Here is a 9415-nt window from a genome sequence, read left to right as displayed (position 1 = left end):
TATCCGTCGGATATAAATCGGATGGCCTATATTGCAGGATGGCAGGAACACCATCATCACCAACTTTGTTTTTTTATAAGAGTAGAGATATGTGAGTGTCACTGCCCCCCCCCCACACACCCACACACACCCACACACCCACACTTCCCAACATCGAAGGAGTAGGGTGACACCTCGATCTTGATACAAATCTATCGACTGGCTTCTCTCTCAAACATACACACACACACACACTACCCGGCAACGAAGGAGTAGGGTGGCACATCGATCTTGATAATAATCTATCTACTCCTCTTTCAAACACACACACACACACACTCGCTAGTTGTGCCTCTGTGCCTACCGCGCACACTCTCGATACATCTTTCTCTCCCCCCCAACAATGACAGTAGAAGGGTGACAACTCGATCTGATCATAATCTGTCAATTGGTTTCTCTCTCAGACATTGTGTCTCGGTGCCTCGCTCGGTAGCCCCCTCGATATGTAGACTTCTCGCGCTTGCACAACTGCAGTGACGATGACGCTGAACCCAGTGTGCCTTGTTTTTACCGGCTTAATGTGATAGTTTTCACCCTGTTTTCTGTTAATTAACAAGGCAACCTTTTCTTTGTTACTACTAGTGAATCTAAAATCATCCGGGGCAGACATAAAATATATCACTTCAACTCAATTATTGCAGCAACTATTTTAAAAGAAATTAGCTAGCTGCCCGTGCATTGCACGGAACATCAAGACACATTTGTATGAGTAGTTTATCTTGTGAGAGAAAAGGTTGAACGAGGGAAGGCCTTATTTGCGAACGTGGAGAGACGTCGGGTATATTTTTGCAAAATTGCCATAGTTTCTTTCCTATCCGTTAGATATAAACCCGACGGCCTATATTGCAGGATGGCACGCACACCATCATCACCAACTCCGTTTTCTACTCCCTCCGTCCGAAAATACTTATCATCAAAATGGATAAAAAGAGATGTATCTAAAACTAAAATACATCTAGATACATTTCCTTTTATCCATTTTGATGACAAGTATTTCTGGACGGAGGGAGTATTTGTCTTTTTAGAGATTTCAACAAGTGACTACGACCGGACCTTACCAACATACTCAAATAAGTAGTCCATAATTTTGATGTTACCCTCTTTTCTTGGCGGTGCAGTGCCATCTGGATACCTCATAAATAAATCAAGGACAAATCTGACCCCTTCCTGAAAAGACATACGGAGCAAAATGAGTGAATCTACACTCTAAAATATGTCTACATACACATCCGTATGTGGTAGTCCATTTGAAATATGAAAAAGACAAATATTTAGGAATGAATGGAGTATATATAAGAGTAGACATGGAGATATATCTCCAACATGGTCTACAACAAAAATGTGCTGGGCTGGTTAGCGCCGGATGCTCGCAACGCGATGACATGAGTCCGAATTCTGTCTTTTATCTTTAGATTTTTATATTATATATTACTCTACTTATTTAATATATACTTCTTTCACTACTATACTGACAGTGGAACCCACAAAGTACTTAGAATACAAGATTAAGGATGGACTTGTTTCTTTTTAACTTTCTATACAAAGCTGTAGCCACCCTGCAAGTCACGTGTACACTGTACATGCAATTAACTTTTTATAGAGGAACAATCATACAAGCAATTAACTCAAATGGATTGGATGTCACTCTATTATTTCCAGCATAAAGAGCATCTCCAACGGCAGCCGGCAAATTTCCTCCCGCTTCCTTCCGCGGAGGACGACATCAAACGCTAGCGGCATACATTTTTACAATTCTAACCAACCAGATGAAATTCGTACAAACACGGACTGATTTCATATAAGCATGAAGGATTTCGTATGAAAAGCCAGATCTTCATATAAACATGATGGATTTCATTACATTTACATGAACTAAGAGGTGCCAATCCGGCTCTCTTGTATAATTAATACTCCCACCGTCCGGAAATACTTGTCCTAGAAATGGATGTATCTAGACTTATTTTAGTTCTAAATGGCCGACTGCGGATCCCTTTGTCTTCCTCATGTCCGTCAGATACTTGCGGGGTCGACGAAGGTCCTCGGAAGAGACGAAGCAGCAAAGAAACCACCTGAATCCGCGATCGTCGCCTCGGCGGTGGCCTTCATGGGTCCCAAGTGGCGGCTGCCTCCCGTGTTCTACTTCTCCTCGATGATGGCGGCGGGCACGGAGAAGCTGGCCACCGACTCGCCGCTCCCCATGCACCCGACTTCTGTCTCTGCCTGCATGGCGCTGCCGCAGGCACGGGAGGCGCGCCCACAGACACGGGAGGCGCGGCCACTGCAGACACTGGTGGCATGGTATGACGCGATAGCGACGGTGCCCGTACTGGCGTGCTCGCCGCCGTGCCAGCGTGGAGCAACTCGCCACTCCTCATCGAGCTGAACTAGAGCGGCGAGTTGCTGAACCACGCGCCTGCTGGCTCCGTCGGGCCAAGCGAGGTTGGTAAAGCACAGAGTGGCCTCGCCCGTATCCAGAGGGCTCAGCGGGCCACCCAGCCGGGTAATATGCCGGAGAATGGCTCATCGGAAGCCATCGGAAGAGTGGAGAAAATGGTGAAGGGGGAGATGGGGGAGCGGCGGACGGGTGTGATTCTTGCCCGCTGTCTGTCTGGCCTAGTGTAAATAGAGGGCAGACGGTAGGAGCTTGGCCGGCGTCTGGCCTCGTTTAAACTGAGGGCGGACAGGAGGAGCTCAGCCGGTGTTGCATTTAATTCCAGCCCGCTCATGAACGGACGTGTGGCCGGAGTAGGATTCTCGGTTTGCATGCGGGTTTAACGGAGGGGTTTATTGGAGGCGCTGGGCGTGCAGTGGGCGGCGCAGTACTATTCGATTTGACAGCAGTAATGAGCCATCAAATCACAAAGGCCCTCGCCTCTGGTGAAACCGACCGAGCTAGACTGCCCCACCCTCTGGCCTTTTAAAAAATGTATACTTTTGTACAGCAGTAGTATCGATGGATTGCGCCATGGAGCAAAACTTGAAATTAAAAAAAGGTGGTACATATAGAGAGCACTCGTCGCCAAATTATGCATATAGTACTATTAAAAAGGCTAGTCACAATAATGGTGTCCAGCACAACCCACCCCTCAAATAAAACCAAGCATCCTGGAATTCTTTGACAAAACTAAGCACCCTGAAATTCTTTGACAACTAAACTGCTGGCTATATGATGTTGGCCATATATATTGTACGTGTATAATGTGAAGAAACGAGTGGTAGTACTATACCAACTAAAAGATGAAATGTAAGAAATACTAGTATGTACGTACTGAAGAGTTAACGTAACGAGATGAAACATAACATAGTTCTGCTGGGGGCTCAGCACAAGACACTGTAAGTGCATCTAGTGCCACCCCGAGTTGGTTTTGGAGTATTGACGACAAAGTTGGTTGAGGGACTAATGCGTTTGTGAGAATTGCAGGATAACGCAGGTAGTGTCCCTCATTGATTCGGTTTACCTACCGAAGATGACCCCTAAAAATGTATGTGAAGATATTCACATTGAAGACTATGACATGAGAAGACATTGAGCGAAGACAATGGTGGTATGTGAAGATATTCACATTGAAGACTATGACATGAGAAGACATTGAGCGAAGACTATGGAGCGCGAAGACTGTGTTGTTTTGTTGTTTCCTTTTCTTCTGTGTGGAGTCATAGGAACCACCGTACTATTAAGTGGGGTCCAAGTGAACAAAGTCAGAGTGACTGAAGTGATGCTCAACCCAAATCCTATGTCTTTGAGCGAAGACAATGAGAGCAAATCTTATCCAGAGCTGGATGAGTCAGCTTTGCTTGTAGCCCAAGTAAAGTTGCCGTGTGTGTTTGAAATCTGACCGTTGGAACACGTGCCAGTTCCTTAGTGACCCAGGGTCATTTAGGACATATCAGGTCGGGTTGCCTTGTGGCTATAAATAGCCCACCCCCTACACCATAAATTGGTGGCTGCTCAGAGTTAGTTTACGGCTTTTGTCGTTTTGAGAGCAACCCACCTCGAAGCCTTTGAGAGAGAAATCCTTGCGAGGACAAAGCCCAAACACCCAGAGCCAAAGAGTGTTAGGCATCACTGAAGTCTTTCTGTCTGTGTGACCTGAAGACTTATTACACTTGAGGACTGTGTATCCTCCAGCCGGTTAGGCGTCGCGTTCTGAGCATCCAAGAGTCATTGTGGATCGCCGGTGAACGAAGTCTGTGAAGGTTCGCAAGTCTACCTTGAAGACTTACCAGAGTGATTGGGAGAGGACTGTGTGTCCTTAGCTCAAGGGGAATAAGGTGAAGACGCGGTCTTCTGAGTTGAATCTCAGCCTCCCTAACCAGACGTATAGTTGTCACAACAACTGGAACTGGTCCAACAAATCCTGTGTCTTCAACAAGTGTCTGGTTCTATCCCATCCCTCCTTTACTTTGAGTTTGTCTTCGTGAAGTCATTGCTCATTTGTCTTATCTATTTGACTTCATTGCTTGACTACTATCGTTAATTGGCTTCATACTATCTTCCATCCTGATCCTTACTACCTAGCTGCTATTAGTCTTTGTACGTTCACATTATTGCATACTTGACTATGGCTTGCTTGTTGTAGTTTATCTTCCGCTGCATATCAATTAGGTCATTTCTATTGTTTGTCTTCGAAACTTCCACGTTTTGAAGACTTTGATAAAAATCACCTATTCACCCCCCTCTAGTCGATAACTAGCACTTTTAATTGGTATCAGAGCAAGGTACTCCCTTGTTCTGTGTGATTCGGTTTAACCACCTGGAGTTTAGCTATGTCGACTGCAGGGATAATCAAGGTCTCCGCTGCCTGTCCCGTGTTCGATGGAACTGAATATCCCTACTAGAAGAATAAGATGCGCATGCATCTTGAAGCCATTGATGTCGACCTCTGGTATGTCATCAAAAACGGCATTCCCAAAACTGGTGAAGGTGTCACCCCTACTGATGTCAAGAAGTTCATTCAACTAGACTCCACTGCAAAGAACATCATTTGTGGTCATCTGACCAAAGGACAGTATGGCAGTGTGAGTGCTCTAGAAACGTCAAAGCTAGTCTGGGACTGGCTATCCAAGGTCAACGAAGGCGTCTCTACACAGAGAGACCAGAGGATCAGTGTTCTTCGCAATCTCTTCAACCGCTTCAAGAGAAACGACATTGAAAATGTCCAGCTCACGTTTGATCGCCTCACTGACATCACAAATGAGCTTCAAGCTCTTGGCGCCATTGAGATTACCAAGCATGAAATCGTCAAGACACTACTGAGATCACTTGACAGCTCCTTTGACACCCTTGCCCTCATGATACAAGAGCGCCCTGACTTCAAGACACTCGATCCGTCTGATATACTTGAGAGGCTCAACACAATTGAGTTCCAGCTTTCTGAGAAAAGAGATATCTATGGTCCCAATTATGGCAGAACTCGCGCTTTGAAGCAAAAGTGGTTTCCTCATCTGAAGAAGAATCTGAGTGCGGTTCTGATGATCCTGAAGACATTGGAAAGGAACGTGCCATGCTTGTGAAGAAGTTCCAGAAGTTCACCAAGAAGAAAGGCTTCAGAAAATCTTCACGATCTAGTTCAAGGAATGATGAAGCTTCCACTCATGACAACAAGAAGAGAACATGTCACAAGTGCAAGAAACATGGACACTATATCTCTGAGTGTCCACAGTGGGACAATGAGAAGAAGAAGAAGAAGAGCAATGAATATGATTCTGATGATAAGAAGAAGAAGAAAAAATCTTCAAAGTCTTCTTCTAAGTCCTCATCAAGGTCTTCATCACATAAGAAGAGCTCATCTGGCAAGGCTCATGCTTTTGTTGGCAAGGAAATGGATTCAGAGGAGGAGTCTGCTTCTGAGGAGGTGGAGGTGGAGTCTGAAGAAGAGTCCGACCCTGGCATTGCAAGTCTGGCTCTAGCCACAACCTATGTTTCCAAGTCCATCTTCAACACTGAAGACCATGACTTCCACACCAACGTTGAAGCTGATGACATGGACGATCCTGCTCCCACCTACTGCTTCATGGCACGTGGTGCCAAGGTAAAATCGTGTGATGCTTACTTTCAAACATCAAGTGAAGATGACTCTGATTGTGAATCCAAACCCAGCTACAAAACACTTGCTAGAATTTCTACTGAACAACAAAGGGCTATGGAACATACTCAAAAACTGTTAGACAAAAGCGATGACCTGTTGGACGCGGAAATGACACGTTCACAGTCCTTAGTAGAAGACATAAAAAATCTTCATGCTAAGTACCAAGAACTTGAAAGTCTTCATGAGACACTCTCAACTACATATGAAAAGCTCTCCTATGATTATCTTCAAAGGAAGCAAGAGCTTGAGAAATTGAAAGCAACTCATGAAGATCTTCAAAAAGAGAATGAGTCATTTCGTGCTTAATAGATCAGTTCCGCTCAGGATGGATTTGAACCACCATGTTTAAAATGCATTGAGCGTGATAACGCTACCTCTGTTGCTAAATGTTCCAATGCCGCTGCTGTTGCATTGTCTTCAACTACTGATGTGGAAACTAACCCCTCTACGGAGGATACCACTGCTATTGCTGATGAAAATGCTAGGTTGAAGACATTGCTTGAAACAGGGATGTATAAAAGCCTGAAAGGACATCAGACACTTTGTGATGTCCTCAAAAAGCAGATTCTGAACCGAAACCCTAGGAAAGAGGGTGTTGGGTTCGAGAGGAAAATGAATGCTGATGGTTCCTACTGGAAGCCCGAGCAGTATCCCAAAACCACATGGGTTGCTGCAAAGGAACCTTCAGTGGATCCATCCACTTTATCTGGCTTTACCTGTGCTAATCCTATTATCATTGATGAATCCTTTGATGCAAACTATAAACTGTTCAAAAATCAGAATGGTGAAGTGTTTGCCAGGTATATTGGTACTAACTGCAGGAATGGACCACCTATGAAGAAGATCTGGGTTCCCAAAAGCTGTCTTGAGAATCTTCCAGTGAATGTCATCATGACACCACCAGGGAAGAAGACAAACCCCAGACCAAAGGCATCATATGGTCCAACGGCTTCATACGAATACAGGACTCACTTGAGTCACCGTAACACTAATGTTTTGCAGGGAAATCGTGTTCAAACTTATGAATATGAACGTGTGTCCTCAAACCGCCATGTTCATAGGACTAAGAACTTTTCTTTTCTGCTTATTCATATGAGTATCATTCATCTCCTGCAAGGCTATTTGCTAGGGCTTCAAAGCCGAAATTCTCAGATGCTGCACCTAGACTCATTGCTTCTAAGCCACTCCTGAAGATGTGGGTGGTGAAGAAGAATTAACTCTCTTTTGCAGAATATGGTCTCCAGCCAGCAATCAAAGGCGTCTGATACTATTGCTGGGGACCTAAAACACATTAAGGGACGCTTGATAAAATGACTTACTATGAATTCCACATACGAATCGCTTACCTGTCATACTATGTGTTCTAACCTTGATCTAAGCTGTGATAATCCTAGTGTGCGTCAAATGCTTATGCTTCACAACATACCTTGTGAAGCCTATCCTCCTAACTGCACTGTAGGGTATGACACCTCGTGCTTCAGAATGGATTATCGACAGCAGATGCACTAATCATATGACTGGTGATCGAAGTCTTCTCATGGACTCAACCTTACGTCCATCTGACAAGAGTCAAATCACATTTGCTGACACTGGTAAAAGCAAGGTATTGGGTCTAGGTAGAGTTGCAATCTCAAAGGATCAACACATGGATAAAGTGATGCTTGTTGAATCCCTTGGGTTCAACTTAATGTCTGTCTCAATGCTTTGTGACTTAAACATGATTGTGCTATTCGGAAAATATCATTGCCTTGTACTAATGGAATCTGACAAGTCTCTAGTCTTTGAAGGGTATAGGAAAGATGATCTATACATGGTAGATTTCTCAGCAGGTCCACAACTTGCAATATGTCTTCTTGCAAAAGCTTCAGAATGATGGCTCTGGCATCAGAGGCTGGGGCATGCTGGCATGAGGAACTTACACACACTCGTCAAGAAGAAGCATGTCATAGGCATCGAAGGTGCCAAGTTCAAGAAAGATCATTTGTGCGGTGCCTGTGAAGCTGGAAAGATGACTAGGGCGAAGCACCCCTCGAAGACAATCATGACGACATCTCAACCCTTCGAGCTGCTACACATGGACTTATTTGGCCCTACTCACTACTCTACCCTCACAAGAACAGCTTGTCTCTATGGCTTCGTCATTGTTGATGATTACTCAAGATACACATGGGTGCACATAATTCTCTACAAGACTGAGGTACAAGATGTCTTCAGACGATTTGCCAATCGAGCCATGAACAATTATGGCGTCAAGATCAAGCATATCAGAAGTGATAACGGCACTGAATTCAAGAATACCGGGCTTGATCTTTATCTGGATACAATGGGAATCACTCATGAGTTTTCTGCTCCATACACACCTCAGCAAAATGGCATTGTAGAGTGCAAGAACAGAACACTCATTGAGATGGCTCGAACAATGCTCGATGAGTACAAGACACCAAGAAAGTTCTGGCCTGAAGCTATTGATACAACATGTCACATCATCAACCGTGTTTACATCCACAAGCTTCTGAGCAAAACATCCTATGAGCTCCTCACTGGCAAGAAGCCAAATGTCAGCTACTTCAGAGTCTTTGGTGCTAGGTGCTGGATCAAGGATCCCCATCACAAGTCAAAATTTGCACCTAAAGCTCACGAAGGCTTCATGCTCGGTTATGGAAAGGACTCGCACTCTTACAGAGTCTTCAACCTCTTTCACTACAAGATCATTGAAACTGTGGACGTGCGATTTGATGAAACAAATGGTTCACAACGAGAGCTCCTGCCAAGCACATTAGATGAAGCTCCTCCCAGTGAATCTATCAAGCTGATGGGAACTGGTGAAATCATGCCTTCTGAAGACCAGCCTGAAGAGGAACTTATCATTTCTGCACCAAACCAACCTGAAGACAATGCTCAGACCGAAGACAATCCTCCCAATGATGACAATGATCAGCATGAGCAAGGTCTTCGTCCAGTTCATCCTCGTGTTGCAAATGAAGTACAGATTGAGAAGATAATTGATAGCATCAATGCACCTGGTCCACTTACTCGCTCAAGAGCAACACACTTAGCAAATTTCTGTGGGCATTTTTCATTTGTGTCAATATCAGAACCCAAGAAAGTTGTTGAAGCCTTTATGGAACTTGAATGGATTCAAGCCATGCAAGAAGAACTTCAACATTTCAAGCTGAATAATGTTTGGGAACTTGTCAAGTGCCCTGACCCTCACAAGCATAACATTATTGGCACTAAATGGATATATTGAAACAAGCAAGATGAGCATGGTCAAGTCATCAGAAACA

Source organism: Triticum dicoccoides, chromosome 7B, assembly GCF_002162155.2.
Source record: "Triticum dicoccoides isolate Atlit2015 ecotype Zavitan chromosome 7B, WEW_v2.0, whole genome shotgun sequence".
Classification (NCBI taxonomy): Eukaryota; Viridiplantae; Streptophyta; class Magnoliopsida; order Poales; family Poaceae; genus Triticum; species Triticum dicoccoides.
This window is presented reverse-complemented; position numbering follows the sequence as displayed.